Source organism: Phyllostomus discolor, chromosome 7 (genome assembly GCF_004126475.2).
Source record: "Phyllostomus discolor isolate MPI-MPIP mPhyDis1 chromosome 7, mPhyDis1.pri.v3, whole genome shotgun sequence".
In the NCBI taxonomy this organism is placed as follows: Eukaryota; Metazoa; Chordata; class Mammalia; order Chiroptera; family Phyllostomidae; genus Phyllostomus; species Phyllostomus discolor.
In genome coordinates, this window is record NC_040909.2 from 73626448 (window position 1) to 73644571 (window position 18124).

The 18124-nt window shown below is 37.8% G+C and overlaps 1 protein-coding gene across 3 annotated transcripts in view; it reads right to left on the bottom strand.

Annotated features, from left to right (window-relative positions):
- The window catches only part of SPIDR (scaffold protein involved in DNA repair), a 389382-nt gene that overhangs the window by 179287 nt on the left and 191971 nt on the right, over nucleotides 1-18124 (bottom strand). The gene's annotated exons all lie outside the window — the stretch shown is intronic.

The window sequence follows — 18124 nt, forward strand, 5'->3', positions numbered from 1 at the left end:
AATTTCACATACAGGGGGAACCCCAAAACAACTGTATTTTTTAATAAAAAATTGTGTATTTATTCTTATATGTTTAAACTTCAGTCACCTTCAAAGTACTCTCCATCTGATGCAATATACCTATTGAGACTTTTTTTTCTATTGCTCAAAAGTTTTTGAACTTGTCGATTCTGATGCCTTTAGGTGCTTCTGCCATTTTTTACTTCACCTCTTCCACATTGGCAAAAAGTTTCCCTTTCAGGACTTTTTTCATTCAAGGAAACAAACAAAAAAAAAAGAGCTGCTGGGGGCAGACAGGGTGAATAGGGAGCATCAGACACAGGGGTCATGCTGTTTTTGATCAAACACTGCTGAGTACTCAGTGTCTCCTGGGCAGATGCACTCACAAATCACCCATCGTGAAATGGATGAATGAGTTGAAAGATCCACTGAAGCCAACACAGCCTCTGACAACAATGCCAACTGGTACACTGAAATGGATGGGTTACTAAAACACTGATCTAGCAGGAGGCAGCTGTAACAAGGGGCCTGACCTTCGAAGATAATTTCAGTTTTTGCGGGTCCTCCCTCATAACCTCTATTCCAGAGACAAAACATTGTTTATCAGTTCCCCTGTCTTTGGAATTTAGCTTCTCACTTCCCCTCTGGGTAAATAATTTGGGAAACCACCTATCCTTAATGGTCTGTCCCTATAGGCTAATTGTTTTGGGGATGGCAGTTATTCCCAAGGGTCAGCAGAGACAAACTTTGTGGTACTAACATAGTTTTATTCAAGGCTTATTAGAATCAAAAGCAATAAGCCTGCTGTGTTTGGGATGTGCAATGGCTTCACAGCTTAACTTTTATGCTGCTATTTTCTATTAATTCTGTTAAATGGCAGAAAGTAAAATGGAGTAAGGTTAATTATAAGGTAGATGACATGAACTATAAGGATTTTAAGAAGTAAAAGAAAACAAAACAAAAAAGGCTTACTTTAAAAGAAATAACTGACCAAAGATCTAAAAGTATAATTTTAAAAATCTGTTCAAAAATAAAGCAATATAATAAAAAGAACACACATGTGATAAAAGTCAAGTAGCTCAGGCTTTCTAAATAGGTAATGGAAGGGTCAAGGCTGCTGAAGACCATGGGGGCTGGACTTGCACCCCTCACCCCAGGCAATGCCCTACTTCAGAGGGGCCCTGAGGTCCATATCCTTGGCATGACAGCTTTGAAATAAGTAGCTTTCACCTGTGCATACACATTACCATAAGCCAGGTACATGGCATTCATTTCCAAATATGTTTAGTTGCTTTCCCTTTTCATGTTTTCAATCCATACCCACAATCTACCTTCTAAAATAAGAAAAAAAACAGATACACCATCCAAACTGATATTCCTGATATTATTACCCAATAAATCATAAGCAAAATGGAAGTTTTATAGGGTTAGAGTTGGCATGGTGAGAATTACAGGACTTAGTAAGGGAAGGAGTAGAAAAACTTCTTAAAAAATGGCTTCCTATGAAGATTCAGCTGGGGAAAAAAGCGAGAAAACCCAGAACGGGAAAGTTAGAGGAATCAAGGGGCTAAGCCCTCCTCCTTGATATCTTACTAACTTCCCTTCATTGTTTAGGATTCATCTCTCAAACCTAGGTAAGCTAAACCTAAGCTTAGTGTCCTACTTGAGTCTGACATAAACTTCTCTTACAACACATCTCACTTGTAGTTGCCTATTCCCTTTTTTCACTCACTAGATATAACTAGATGGTAACGTAACAGAAAGATCTTTGCCAAGTACCTATGAGCCCCATAATGTTAGCTGGACCTGTGCACGAAAATGAAAAGCAAAGGAACCAGTAGGAGATACTTTCCTCTAGAGGAAAAGTAATGAGAAACTGAGGGACAGACATGAGCTTGAGGAAAATGAGTCTCAAAGGGTAAAATGAAAGAAGGCAGAGATTGCATTGCAATCAAAGCATGATCTGAGACTTGGAAGACAATTTGAAAAGGTAGAGGTAAACAATGTGGGCAAAGCTACAAATTCTAGGCTCCACAGTAACCTGGAGAGACAGAAACAAAAGAAGGGAAGTCCATACTTCAGTAACCATCTGACACATTCACCTTGTTACTGTTACATAAACTATAAACCAAATACTCATATTAAAGGTGATATATGTTAGGACATAAAGAATCATCCCAAAATGTTATCTACTTGGAGTAAATATATAACAAATGTTGGCTTTGATCTATATCAAATATGCTACCATTTATTTGCAATTACTATTCGGAGGAAGGCACATCATTGCCATATCTAAAATGTAATTGAAAACCTTAAGAATAAAGAACAGTTTGGTGTAGTTCCATTTGTCGATTTTTGCTTTTCATGTCATATCCAAAAAATCACTGCCAAGAATAATGTCTAGAAGCTTCTTTCCAATGTTTTCTTCTAGGTATTTTATGGTATCAGGTCTTACTTTAAATCTCATCCACTTTGAGTTAAGTTTTGTGAGTACTGTAAGACAGAGGTCAAATTTCATTTTTACGCATGTGTTTACCCAGTCTTCTCAAACCATTTGCTGAAGAGACTGTCCAAATTTAAAACTTCTTTAAAGCAAAAGAAACAATCAACAAAATGAAAAGGCAACCTATAGAACAGAATAATTTTTTGCAAATAACATATGGGATAAAGGGCTAATATCTAAAATCCATTAAGAATGCAAACAGCTTGATAACAAAAAATAAGCAAGTTGATTAAAAATGGGCAGAAGTAAATAGAAACATTAAAAAAAAATCTGAATAGCCAACAGGTACCAAAGTGTTGCTCGACATCACTAAATATCAGGGAAACACAAATCAAATACCACTATGAGATCACCTCACATCTGTTAGAACGGCCATCATGAAGAAAACAAGACATAGAGGGCTTGTGGCTAAGATGGAGGCATAAGTAGACACACTGTGCCTCTAGCACAACCAAGATAGGGACAACAACAATTTAGAAACAGAATAACAACCAGAACTGACAGAAAACTGAACTGTATGGAAGTCAGACGACCAAGAAGTTGAAATAGACCCGTTCATCGAGACTGGTAGGAGGGGCAGAGTCAGACAGCGGCCTGGGTCCCGGCTAGGAGAGCAGAGAGCATTGGGACCGGGTGAGTAAAGCATCCAGGGCATGTAAGACCACAGCGGGTAGACCCTGAGTGTGCAAGTGGCACCTGGCAGACCCTAGCTGAGGGGTGGCAAATGGCAAACCCAGTGAGGCGGGAATTGTGAAGCAAGGCACTGTGTGCAACCCAGGGTCCCAGCTCTGGGAAATAGAGCATTGGGACACTGATTGAGAACACCTGTAGGGGTTGAGATGCAGGGAGAGACTCCCAGCCTCACAGAGTCATTGGAAAGTCCCACAAAGTACACAAGCCCACTCACAGGGGAATTGGTACCAGAGGGGCCCAGTTTGCTTGGGGGAAGCGGCAGAAGGGACTGAGGTCCCACAGAGAGCACAGCAAGTGCCATTGTTCCCGCTCGAACCCCACCCCCACATACAGAGTCACAACCCAGCGACTGGGGTGACCCGCCATAGTGAACACCTAGGCTCTGCTGCTCATATGTAACAGGCGCAACCAGACCAAAGGAAAAAAAAAGATGGCTCAAACAGAATTGAAAGTCCCTCAATCAGTACTTTTAAGTGCCCAAGAGATAGCCAATCTCTCAGATGCACAAAGCACTGGCGATCAGGATGCTCACAGAATTGGTTGACTTTGGTTGCAAATTAGATGAACAAATGCAGGCTACAATAAGAGAAATGAAGGAAACTGCACAGGGAATCAATAGCGATGGGAAGAAAACTGGGACTCAAAACAATAGAGTGAACCAGAAAGAAGAAAAAAACAACCAAACAGAAGAGAATGAAGAAATAAGAATTCAAAAAAATGAGGAGGAGCTTAGGAAGCTCCAGGACATCTTTAAACGTTCCAACATCTGAATTATAGAAGTACCAGAAGGAGAAGAGGAAGAGCAACAAGTGGAAAACTTATTTGAACAAATAATGAAGAAGAACTTCCCCATTCTGGCAAAGGAAATAGACTTCTAGGAAGTCCAGGAAGCTCAGAGAGTCCCTAAGAAGTTGGATCCAAGGAGAAACACACCAAGGCACATCATAATTACATTAATCAAGGTAGAAATGAAGGAGAGAATCCTGGAAGCAGCAAGAGAAAAGGAGACAGTTACCTACAAAGGGGTTCCCATCAGACTGTCAGCTGATTTCTCAAAAGAGACCGTGCAGGCAAGAAGGGACTGGAAAGAAGTATTCCAAATCATGAAAGGCAAGGACCTACATCCCAGACTGCTCTATCCAGCAAAGCTATCATTTAGAATGGAAGGGCAGATAAAATGCTTCTCAGATAAGGCCAAGTTAAAGGAGTTCATCATCACCAACCCCTTATTATATGAAATGTTAAAGGGACCTATCTAAGAAAAAGAAGATAAAAAATATGAACAGTAAAATGACAGCAAACTCACAGTTATCAACAACCACACCTAAAACAAAACAAAAAGAAACTAAGCAAACAACTAGAACAGGAACTGACCCACAGAAATGGACAACACATGGAGGGTTAGCAACAGGGGAGTAGGAGGAGGAGAGGGGGAAAAAGGTACAGAGAATAATTAGCATTGATGGTAGGTAGAAAATAGACAGGGGAAGGGCAAGAATAGTATGGGAAATGTAGAAGCTAAAGAACTTATGACAAATGGACATGAACTAAAAGGGGAGTAATGTGGGTGGGAGAGGGTGTGCAGGGTGGAAGGGAATGAAGGGGGGTAATGGGACAACTGTAATAGCATAATCAATAAAATATATTAAAAAAAAGAAAACAAGAGATAATAGTGTTGGCAAATTGTGGAGAAAAGGGAGCCCGTGTATGTTGGGGTTTGGAATTGGTTCAGCCACTATGTAAACCAGTATGGAGGCTCCTCAAAATATTTTAAAAAGACCCACCATTTGACCCAAGTTGCATACTTTTGAGTATACAACCAAAATAAATGAAATCAGGAAAATAATATTTCCATATTTACTGCATCACTATCACAATAGCCAAGATATGGAAACAACTTAAGTGTCCATTCATGAATGAATGGATAAAGATATGGTGTGTGTGTGTGTGTGTGTGTGTAATGAAGTATTACTCAACCATGAGAAAGGAAATCTCCCTGTTTGTGACAGGGAAGGACCTTGAGGAGATTACACTGAGATAAGTTAGAAAAAAAGACAAATATTGCATGATTTCACTTATATGTAAACACTAAAAAGCCAAACTCATAAAAACACAGGGTAAAATAGTGGTTACCAGTGGTTTGAAGGTGGATAAATAGGGGAGATGTTTTATTAAGGGTCCAAACTTGCAACATAGCTGTTAGAGATCTCATATACAGTATGGTGAATACAGAAAACAATATTTCATTATAACCATCAAACTTGCTAAGAGACCTAATTATCTCCACAAACAAAAAGAAATGAAAAGAAATCATAATTACTGGTGATGCAGGTGCCAACAATGGCTAAAATTTTGATATTAGAATATATAAATGAATCAAATCAACATATACTCATAAATTCACAAAATGTTATATGCTAAACATATTTCAATTAAAAAAATTGAAGAAACAGGATTAAATCTGTACTATCTCCAGAGATGTCCCTTTTAGATTTTTAAAAACTCAGTTATGTATAGTCAACCTTGTGGAACATATATTCAGCAGTTATTCACACATGCTAGTCTACCCAAATGCTTGCTTATCTCTACCAGTTCCTTTTTTCTTTGTATGCATTATATTAACAGTCAGTTATTCAACACAGATTGGGCATAAACTATAAAGCAGGTACTATGCTAGAAGACAGAAATTCAATGGTAAGCAAAATAAACAGTGCCTTAAAGTTCTTTTGGTGTTCTTTGGGGCTGAGTCCTTAGCTGCATCAATGACCTCCACTGTCTCCTGGGACTTTATGACTTCAAACTTCATCTACAGATAAAACTATCACCCATCACTTACTTACTAGCTAAACACCGTAACCATAAAACATCTCTACTTTTCCTATTTTCTAACACTCTAAGTTAAAAAAAGAACTGCTTTTACCCTATCGTTTTTATTAGAAAAATTTTCAAACATACAGCAATGTTTAAATAATTTTATAGGAAATACTTATGTACTCATTGCTTAGGCTCCATCATTACATTTCACTATACTGATTAACATACAGTCTAATTTATATTTGATGCATTTCAAAGTAAAGCACAGACATCATTAACTAATGCTAAAGTTGTTTTTTTAGGAGAGAGGCAAGAAGGCAGAGGAGTGAATGGAAGCCACACAAACCTCCTCCCAGGACCAATCCAGAATTACAACTAAATTGTGGAGAAATTACTCAGAGCAAACAACTGAACAATAGCAAGAGAAAAGCCTTATAACCTTTAACAAACACAAGAACCAACTTCGGCACAAGCTATCTGGTAAGAAGTGCGGTGGCGACTTGAGAGGGCTGGCAGGTGCCCACAGGAGGAACCACCAGAGGGATAATTAAGTGGCCAGTTGGACACCCCTGAGAAGAATGGGGTCTAAACCCTAAGCTGGGATCCCCAGCCTAGAGCACCAGAGCCCAAAAAAGTACACAGATAACAATCAGCAGCCAAAAGCGGCAGGGTTGCTCTCTGTCAGAGATGGACAGCTAGAGATGCAAAGAGCCATTTAAAGGGCCAATGTACAAATTTTCATTTAGCCATTTATCTGCGGCTCCAGCAAAGGCAAGGGCCAAGTGAGCTAAAGGCACCTGAGGAGAGACTGGGAACAGAAGCTCCGGGGAGAGAAGTGGGAGAATTGATGCCAGGATCCTGGTGTTGAGTCATCCCCCATATAGTCGCAGCCATCCTGTGCTAGAAGACCTCTCCCCTCCAAGGGGCAGCAGCCTGACGGAAAATGATAGCCCAGACCCCAGGAGGGACTGTGCCAGACCCTGTGGTGCATAAGCCTGATTGCTGAGTACAAAGTGACTACATTAACAACTGAAGGAGATGGCACAGACAGCAGATCCCTGGCAAAGTGGGGGCAGAGTGGACTAGAAACACTTAAAGAGAGACTGCAGAAGAAGACTTTAGGGAGAGAGCAGAGAGAGCAGCCACTGGGATCCTGATGCTAAGTCATCACCACTACATCAGCCATCCTGCTCCGGTAGACCACTACCCCCCCTAGCAGCAGCACCCTGAGGGGCGACAATAGCCCCAACCACAGGAGGGATTTGGCCCCATGCTAAGGGGCTTAAGCCTCACTGCTGAGTGTGGAGTGACTAAATTAAAACTGAGGGAGACAGCCAGGGAAAGCAGACCCCCCTCCCCCACCACAGTCTCAGAGCAGGCTGCCTAAGGTCAGACCAGGTCAAAATCTGACATCACCAGAGGTAGATCCAGAAAGAGAAAACAGTGGTAAATACTATAGGCTACCAAGACGAAATCCACTGTAGTCTTCTCCATGATAAGTAATATTTTTTTCCTGCATTGCTTTTTAACATTCATTTCCTGTCCAGCAAGTTTGTGCAATAGTAAGTCACTAGAATTTATACTATAGTTTATTTATCTCCTTTCTGATAATGGTCTTAATCTCTTTAAACCCTTATTAATACTGGCTTATTTGCTGTTGATAGCAGGGGGATAGTGAGATAGCAGGGGGGAGATATTTTTGCAGATGTAGGTTTGTTCCCTGGACTTTGTGATTTTGTTCTGGCAGCACTTGTACAACAGAACACAAGACGTGGTGGGCAGAGTGACCCTCAGTGATCCTCAGCTGGAGAGAAGGACCCATCAAAGAATGACCCAACAACAATCAAAACCCAATTACATCCAGCCAACATAAATGGCATAAAGGGCATCCCAAGAGCATCACATTCAGAGATCAAGGAGACTGCACCACTAAATCTTACAGGTCTCCTACCATAGAAGTTCATACCACAAAATCAGGGAATCAAAACAGAGCTATTTAAGAAGCAGAGGCTAACAAGAAGAGTCTCACAAATAATGGGAAGACAAAGAAAAAAAAAAACCCAAACAAAACGAAAGGAAGAATCCTTGGAAAGAATGCTAAATGAAACAGAGGCAAGACAACTATCAGATATTGAGTTCAAAACAATGGTTATAAGGAAACTCAATGAACTCACTGAGAACTACCAAAAACTACAGGGAAATTATGAGTAACTTACTGTAAACTACAGCAACATGAAAAATTACACAGAAACTATCAATAAGGGCCAAGAGGAAATGAAGAATACAATTTCTGAATCAAAGAACACAACAGAAGGAATCAAAAGCAGGCTAGATGAAGCAGAGGACTGAATCAGCAAGCTGGAAGACAAGGTAGAAAAAACTCCCAGAAAGAGCAAGAAAAGAAAAAAAGACTCAAAAAGAATGAAGAAGGATTAAAGAAAATGCTGGACAACATGAATGGAATAATATCCATATAATATTGATACCAAAAAGGAGAAGAACAGCAAAAGATATAAAATCTGATTGAAAAGTAATGATGGAAAACTTCCCTAATTTGATTACCGAAAAAGTCACAAAAATCCAGGAATTATAGAGAGTCCCAATCAAGAGGAACCCAAAGAGGCCCACTCCAAGACACATCATAACTAAAATGGCAAAATTTCAAGACAGAGAGAATCTTAAAGGCAGCAAGATTTAGTGGTGCAGTCTCCTTGATCTCTGAATGTGATGCTCTTGGGATGCTCTTAAAGGCAGCAAGGGAGAAACAGGAAGTAGCAAGGGAGCCCTGATAAGTCTAGCAGCTGACTTCTCAATGGGAACACTATAAGCCATAAGGGAGTATTCCAAGTAATGCAAAGCAAAGGCCTGCAACCAAGACTACTCCATCCAGGAAGGCTCTCAATTAAACTGGAAGATGTAATAAGGAGTTTCCTAGACAAAAGAAGACTGAAAGAACACACCTCCACCAAACTGGCAGACCAAAATATGGTAAAAGGAGTACTGTAAGAACAGGAAGAAAAAGGGGAGAGAGAGAGAGAGAGGAACACAGGTACAAAGAGAGTAAAATAGCAATGAATATGTACCTGTTAATAATACCCTTAAATATAAATGAATTAAAGCTACAATCAAAAGATATAGGGTAGCTGATGGATAAAAAAACATGACCCACATATATGTTGCCTACAAGCGACCCAACTCAGAACAAAAGACTTAGATTGGAAGTGAAGAGTTGGAAAAATATATTACATGCAAATGGACAGGAAAAAAAAAAGCTGGGGTAGCAATACTTATTTCAGACAAAATAGATTTCAAAAGTAAGGCTATAAAAAAAGACCCAGAAGGACACTTCATAATACTCAAGGAAGGGAAGAATCCATCAAGAAGACATAAACATTATAAATATATATGCACCCAACATAGGAGCACCCAAATATATTAAAGCAAAATCTTGGAGGACTTCAAGAAAGATATAGACAGCAACACACTTATACTAGGGGATTTTAACACCCCATTGTCAAAAATGGATAGATCTTCCAAACACAATATAAATAAGGATATTATGGCATTGAACAATGCCCTAGATCAAATGGACTTGACTGATACACACACACACACACACACACACACACACACACACATATATATATATATATAAATAAAACCTTCATCCCAAAGAAGTAAGGTATGTATTATTTTCAAATGAACATGGAACACATTTTCAAAGATAGACCACATGATAGGACACAAAACAAGCCTCAAAATTTAAGAAAATTGAAATCATATCAAGCATTTTCTCTGACCACAAGGGACTGAAACTAGAAACTAACCTCAAGAAAAAAAAAACATTCAAATTCATGGAGCATGCACAGTCTGCTATTAAACAAGGAAAGGGTTAAGAATGAGATCAAGGGAGAAATCAAAAAGTTTCTGAAAAGAAATGAGAATGAACTCACAGCAGAACAAAAGTTATGGGACACAGTGAAGGCAGTCCTGAGAGGGAAGTCCATAACGATAGAGGTCTACCTAAAAAAGATAGAAACATTTCAAATAAACAACCTAACTCTATACCTACAAGAAAGGGAGGAAGAACAAATAAGGCCCAGAGCAAATAGATGGAAGGAATTAATCAGGATCAGAGCAGAATGAAATGACATAGAGATTAAAAGAACAATTCTAAGAATCAATAAATTGAAGAGCTGGTTCTTTCAAAAGATAAAGAAAATGACAAGTATATTATATTTATTATGCAAATCAATAAGCATAATACAAACATAAACAAAAGGAAAGACAAAAATCACATGATCATATCAACAGATGGGGGAAAAAGCATTTGATAAGTTACAGCACCCATTTATGATAAAAACACTCAGCAAAGTGGGAGTAGAGGGAGCATACCCCAACATCATAAAGTGTGGCAGACCCTGGCCTGCAGGATCCGTGTATGTTGTGGCTGTTAGAGAATACACATGGACTACAGAAGTCCTGTGGAGAAAAAGGTACGGCATGGCCACTCTCTGAGAGAGAGAGGGCCAGAGGCCAAGTCCCTGCCTGGACAGGCTTTTACTGCTTTTCTGGGTACTTGACATGGAGGGTAGTCCTCATTTACTACGGACAGGTTCACTGCAGGTGATTGATTACCTTTTACACATAACAAAAGAAAGAATGTTGCTAATTACTTCAAAGAGAAGGATGTTACAGACCAAGGGGAAAAGTGGTTGAAGTGGTCACACTCCATACTTGGGAGGTTTAACATAGATTTTAGGAAGTTGCAGTAAGCCCTTGCTGCCTCAATTCAGGGTGAGGGAGTCTTAGCAAAAGCAAGTCTCATAGTAGTCTAGGCACAATGCAGGCCTGATTCCCCATGGGAAAACCTCTCCATGGGTGTGGTCCTGAGTGTCATTCGCTCCCCACTGGTTTTCCATGTGGAGGCTGAGCTACACCTCCACTCCATGCAAAGCGGTTCCCTACAATAAAGGCCATATACCAGAAACCTACAACCAACATGATACTCAATGGGCAAAAACTAAAAGCTTTCCCACCAAGATCAGGAACAAGACAAGGATGCCCGCTTTCACCATTTCTATTCAATATAGTACTGGAAATCCTAGCCACAATGATCGTACAAAAAGAGAAATAAAAGGCATCCAAATTGGAAAGGAGGAAGTAAAACTGTCACTGTTTATAGGTGATATGGTAGTGTGCATAGAAAACCCTATAGATTCCACAAAAAAGTATACTCAACCAAGTAAGTGAATTTCACAAACCAGCAGGATAAAGTCAATATCCAAAAATCAAAGTCATCCCTGCACACCAACAATGAAATATCAGAAACAGAAAGCAGGAAAAAAAGTCTTATTTGATAAAGCAACAAGAAAATAAAGTACCTAGGAATAAACCTAACCAAAGAGGTAAAAGATCTGTACTCGGAAAACTATACAACACCGAAGAAAGAAATTAAGAAAGACACAACAAATGGAAACATGTTCCATGAACATCAACAAAATGGCCATACTATCCAAAGCAATTTATAGATTCAATGCAATCCCTATTAAAGTACCAATAACATATTTCCCAGATATAAACAAACATTTCAAAAATTTATGTGGAACCATACACGACCCCAAATAGCCACAGCAATTTTGAGAAAGAAGAACAAAGTAGGAGGGATCACAATATCTGATATCAAACTATATTACAAGGCCATAGTAATAAAAACAGCCTGGTACTGGCATAAGAACAGACACATAGATCAATGGAACAGAATAGGAAGCCCAGAAATACACCCAACTCTCTATGGTCAATTAATATTCAACAAAGGGCGCAGCAACATAAAATGGAGTAAAAATAGCCTCTTCAATAAATGCTGTTGGGAGATCCGAATACCTACATGCAAAAAAATGAAACTCAATCACCAACTTACACCTTATACAAAAGTAAACTCAAGATGGGTAAAAGACTTAAATATAAGTCACAACACCATAAAAGTTCTAGAAGACAACATAGTCAGGAAAATCTCAAATATTCCACACGGCTGTATTTTCACTGATATGTCCCTCAGAGGAAAGGACATAAAGGGAAGAATAAACAAATGGGTCTTTGTCAAAATAAAAAGCTTCTGCATGGCTAAAGAAAACATCAGCAAAATGAAAAGAGAACCAACTGTATGGGGAAATATATTTGCAAATGATACCTCAGAAAGGGTTTAATCTCCATAATACATGAAGAACTCACATAACTCCACTCCAGGAAGACAAAAACCCAGCTGAAAAATGGGCCAAGGACCTGAACAGACATTTCTCCAAGGAGGACATACAGAGGGCCCAGAGACATATGAATGAATGCTCAGCATCACTAGCTATCAGAGAGATGTAAATTCAAAACACAATGAGATATCACTTCACACCAGTCAGAATAGCCATTGTAACCAAATCAATAATAACCAAGTGTTGGTGAGGTTGTGGAGAAAAGGGAATCCTAGTACACTATTGGTAGGAATGCTGTCTGGTGCAGCCTCTGTGGAAAACAGTATGGAATTTCCTAAGAAAATTAAAAATGGAACTGCCTTCTAACCAGGTTAATCTGCTGGGATTATACCCTAAGAATCCTGAAACACCAATTCAAAAGAACATATGAACCCCAATGTTCATAGCAGCACAATTTACAATAGCCAAGTGTTGGAAGAAACCTAAGTGTCCATCAATAAATAAGTGGATCAAACAACTGTGGTACACTTACACAACAGAATACTATGCAGCAGAAAGAAAGGAGCTCCTACCCTTGCCAACAGCATGGATGCATCTGGAGAGCATTATGCTAAGTGAAATAAGCCAGGTGGTGGAAAACAAATACCACATGATCTCACCTGTAAGAGTAACCCAATCAACAAAACAAACAAGCAAGAAAAATATAACCAAAGACATGGAGATGAAGAACAAACTGACAGTAACCAGTGGAAAGGTTGGAGGGTATAATTGGGGGAAAAGGGGAAGGGTTGTGAAGGAATATGTGTAAAGGACATATGAACAAGGCCAAAGGGAATAGGATTGAGGGTGGGAGGTGGGGATGGCTGGGGTGATGGGGAGTGGTGGAGGGAAAATGAAGCCAACTGTACTTGGAAAAAAAAATAATTAGCAAAATTAAAATATGTTTAAAATGTTTTTTAAAAAATAAAAGTATAGTTGACATGCAATATTATATCGGTTTTATGTGTACAACAGTGTTTCAACATTTATATATCTTGCGGGGGGAATGAGGGTGGGTAAAAGAGAAATTGGACATGGGAAGATAAATAGTCATGGAAAAAGTAAAATAAAACATTTATATATTTTAAAACAGACTATTCACTGCGCTAAGTCTAGTAACTTTTTATCACTGTGCAATGTTAGCACACTATTATTATCTAGTATTTCACTTCACCATTTTCACGTATCCCTCCAAGTCCCTCCCCTTTGGGAACCACCGGTATGTTGCTTTTATGAGTCTATTTTCATTTTGTGTGTTTGTTTTTAATTTTTAAAAAAGTTTATTGATTTTAGGAAAAGAGAGACAGAGGGAGGAAGAAAGGAGAGAGGAGAGGAAGACACTAATTTGAGAAACATGGACATGGCCTCCCATATGTGCCTCTACCTGGGATTGAACCTACAACCTAGGGATGTGCCCTGACTGGGAACTGAACCCCCAAACTTGTGGAATATTCTCCAACTGAGCCACACCAGCAAAGACTGTTTTGATTTTTTAAAAAATCCGCATGTAAGTAAAATCATACAGTATTTGTCTTTATCTGACTTATTTTTCTTAGCACAATACCCCTGAGATCCATTCATGTTGTCACGAATGGTAGGATTTCATTCTTTTTTAATGCATCTGTATTTTGGCTATTGTGAATAATTCTGCAATGAGCATAGGGGTGCAGTGCATATATCTGTTGGAATTAGTGTTTCCATTTTCTTTGGACAAATACCTAAAAGTGGAACTGTTGAATTATGTGGTAGTCCTATTTTTAGTTTTGTAAAAAATCTCCACACTGTTTCCTTAGTGGCTGTACCAATTTGCAGTCCTGCCAACAGTACATAAGGGTTCCCTTTTCCCTATATCCTCAACAACACTTGTTATTTCTTAACTTTATGATATTAGTCCTTCTGACTGGTGTGCACTGGTATGTCATTATGGTTTTGATTTGCACTTCCCTGATGATTACTGATGTTTAGCTTTTTTCATATGCTTGTTGGCTACGTGTATGTCTTCTTTGGGGAAATACATATCTAGGTCCTCACCCCACTTTTTTTTGTATAAGAGAAAGCTTTCTTTTTTAAAATTATTTTTTTAAAAGGTTTTATTTCTTTTTAGAGAGAGAGGAGGGGAAAGAGAAAGAGAGGGAGAGAAATATCAGTGTATAGTTGCCTCTTGCACACCCCCTACTGGCCCACAACCCAGGCATGTGCCCTGAATGGGAATTGAACCAGAGACCCTTAGGTTTGCAGCCTGCATTCAATCCACTGAGCTACAGTAACCAGGGCACTCACCCCATTTCTTTATTAGATTCTTTATTTTTTTGTTATTGAGTTTAAGAGTTCCTTCTACTTTTAAAAAACATCAACTCCTTATCAGCTATTTTATTTGCAAATATCTTCTCCCATTCAGTAGGTTGCCTTTTCACTTTGTTAATGGTTCTGTTCCCTGTGTAGAAGGTTTCCATTTGATGAAGTCTGTTTTGTTTATTTTCACTTTTGCTTCCCTTGCTTGAGGGAACATATCAGAAAGATATTACTAAGACTGATGTCAAATAGCATACTACTTATGTTTTCTCTAGGAGTTTTATTGTGTCTGGCATTATATTTAAGTTTTTAATACATTGTGAGTTTATTTTTGTATATAGTGTATGAGAGTGGTCCAGTTTCTCTCTCTCTCTCTTTTTTTTTGCATTTATCTGTTCAGTTTTCCCAATACCATTTATAGAAGAGATGGTCATTTCTCCACTGTATACGCTTGCCTCCTTTATCATAAATTAACTGAGTGTATAAGTGAGGGTTTATTCCTGTGCTCTACTCTGTTCCATTTGAACTATGTCTGTTTTTGTGTCAGAATTATACTGTTTAGATTATAACAGCTTTGTAGTATAATCTGAAATCAGGGACTGTGACAGCTCCAACTTTTTCTTTCTCCAATTTGCTTTGTCTGTAAGTGACCTTTTGTGATTCCATATAAATTTTAGGATTATGTGTTCTATTTCTGTGAAAAATGCCACTGGTATTTTGCTAGGAATTGCACTGAATCTGTAGATTTATTTGAGTAATATGGTTATTTTAAGATATACCATTAGCATAGTATATCTTTCACTGATGTGTGTCCTCTTCAGTGTCTTATAGTTTTCACAGTACAAGTCCTTTACATCCTTGTTTAAATGTATTCCCAGGTATTTTATTTATTTTTTGATCCAACTGTAAATGGGATTGTTTTTCTTAATTTCTCATCTTTGTTACTAGTATATAGAAACAGAACAAATTTTGGTATATTAATATTGTGTCCTGCTACTTTACTGAATTCATTTATAAATTCTAATAATTTTTGGTGTATTCTTTAGGGTTCTATACTATCATGTCATTTGCAATAGTGACAGCTTTACTTCTTCCTCCAAATAGGGATGCCTTTAATTTCTTTTTCTACTTTGAATGCTGTGGTTAGGACACACAATACTACTTTGAATAACAGTGGTGAGAGTGGACATCCTTGTCTTGTTCCTTATATTAAGGAAAAGCTTTCAATTTTTTTCACCCGTGATAATGATGCTAGCTGTGAGGTTGTCATATACACTGTAGTCTTTATTGTTTTTGAAGTTCCTTTTATACCCACTTTGTTGACAGTTTATTTAAAATCATAAATGGATATTGAATTTTGTCAAGTGCTTTTTCTGTATCTATTAAAGGATCACATAATTTTTCCCCTTGGTTTTGTTTATGTGGTGTATCACATTGTTTTGTAGATATAAAACTATCCCACTGGATCATGGTGTATAATCTTTCAAAGTATTGTTGAAGTCAGCCTTCTAGTATTTTTTGAAGATTTTTGCATATGTGTTCATCAGGGACATTGGCCTGTAATTCATATTCTCATGTTCCCTCCCTCTGCCCCCCCCTCCTTCTCTCTCTCTCATTTACAAATCAGAGCAATAATGGCCTATAGAATGAGTTTTCCTTCTCTTCTCTTCTCCTTGTCTTCTATTGTTTTGGAATATTTGAGTTGAATAGGTATTAATTCTTCTGTAAAATGGCTCATAGAATTTACCTGTAAAGCTGACTGGTCTTAGGCTTTTGTTTCTTCTTGGTTCAGTCTTGGAAGGTTGTATATATCTACAAGTTTATCAATATTTGTGTTTTCCTATTTTCCTTTGGCAGTTGATTTCTATTTTAATGCCTGTGTGTTAAGAAAATATGTTTATTTTATTAAGACTTGTTTTGTGGCCTAATATATGGTCTATCTGGAAAATGTTTTATGTGTACTTGAGAAAATTAGTATTTTTCAATTTTGGAATGAACTGTCTTATTAATGTCTATTAAGACATTTAAGGCCATTATTTCCTTATTAATTTTCTGTCTGGATGATCTATCCATCGAAGTAAGTGGAATATTAAAACACCCACCCAACTATTATTGTATTAATATGAATTTATGCCCATATGTCCATTAATATTTGTTTTATATACTTAGGTGCTCCTAAGTTGGATAGGTAGATATTTACTCCTTCATCATTATTAATGTCCTTCTTGGATTGACTGCCTTTATGTTTATGTAATGTACTTCTTTGTCTCTTTTTAAATTATTTGTTTTACGACAAAACAAAGAAACACGCAAAATATAACCAAAGACACTGAAATAGGGGACAGACTGACAGTGTGACCAGAGGGGAGAGAAGAGGGAATTTCAGGGGGGAATGGGTAGGGTTTACAGGAACAAATTTGGAGGACACATGGACAAAAACTAGGGGTGGGGGGTAATGAGGGGGAAGAGGGGAGGGTTGGGCGGGTGGGCTGGAATGGGAGTAAGTGGGAGAAAACTGTACTTGAACAATGATTAAAATAAAATTTAAAAAAATTATTTGTTTTAAATTCTATTTTGTTTAATATGAGTATGGCTACTCCAGCTTTCTCTTTGTTTATGTTTGCGTATGTTTTTCCATCCCTTCACTTTCAGTCTGCGTGTAATTTTCAATCTCATGCTATCTCTCATAAGTAACACAGAGATGGGTCTGTTGTTTTCAAAATCCATTAGGCCACCATATGTCTTTCGATTGAAAAGTTTTGTCCATTTACATTTAATGTAATTATTGATAGATATGTGCTTATTGTCATTTTGTTAATTGTTTTCAGTTGTTTCTGTTTTTCTTCTGTTACTTTCTTCTCTTGATCTATTGCTTTAGATTTGCTGGTTTTCTTTTAGTGTTTTGTTTGGGTTCTTTTATTTTTTCATGTATTTGGTTTGTGGTTAACAAGATGTTCATATCTATCTATCTATCTATCTATATGTAGAGTAGTTTATTTTAAGGTAATAGGCATTAAGTTCAAACACATTCTAGAAGCACTGCATTTTTATTCTCCATTCTGTTTTATGTTTTTTACATCATATTTTATATCTTTTTGTTTTGTGTATCCTCTAAACATTTATTGCACTTAGAGTTAATTTTGTTAAGTGATTGATTCACTGTCTTTATTATGTAATTGCCTCTGCTAGTGAGATTTTTTTCTTATGCAATTTTCTTATTTCTGCTTATTGCCTTTTCTCACAAGATATTTCCTGTAGAACTGGCTTATGTGATGGTGAACTCCTTTAGTTTTTGCTCGAACTCCTTTAGTTTGCTTTAGTTTTCTGGGAAAACTCTTTATCTGTCCATCAATACTGAATGCTAACATTGTAGGATATAGCACTCTAAGTTGTAGGTGCCTTTCTTTCAACACTCCTAGCCTGATTCCTGACGTTGAGAAACCAGCTGATGGACTTATAGGGTTTCCATATATATATATATATGATTTGTTGGACCCTTCTTTCTTCCTTCAAGATTGTCTGTTTTTCACTTTTGCCATTTTTGTTATAGTATGTCTTGGTTTGGGCCTCTTTGTGTCCA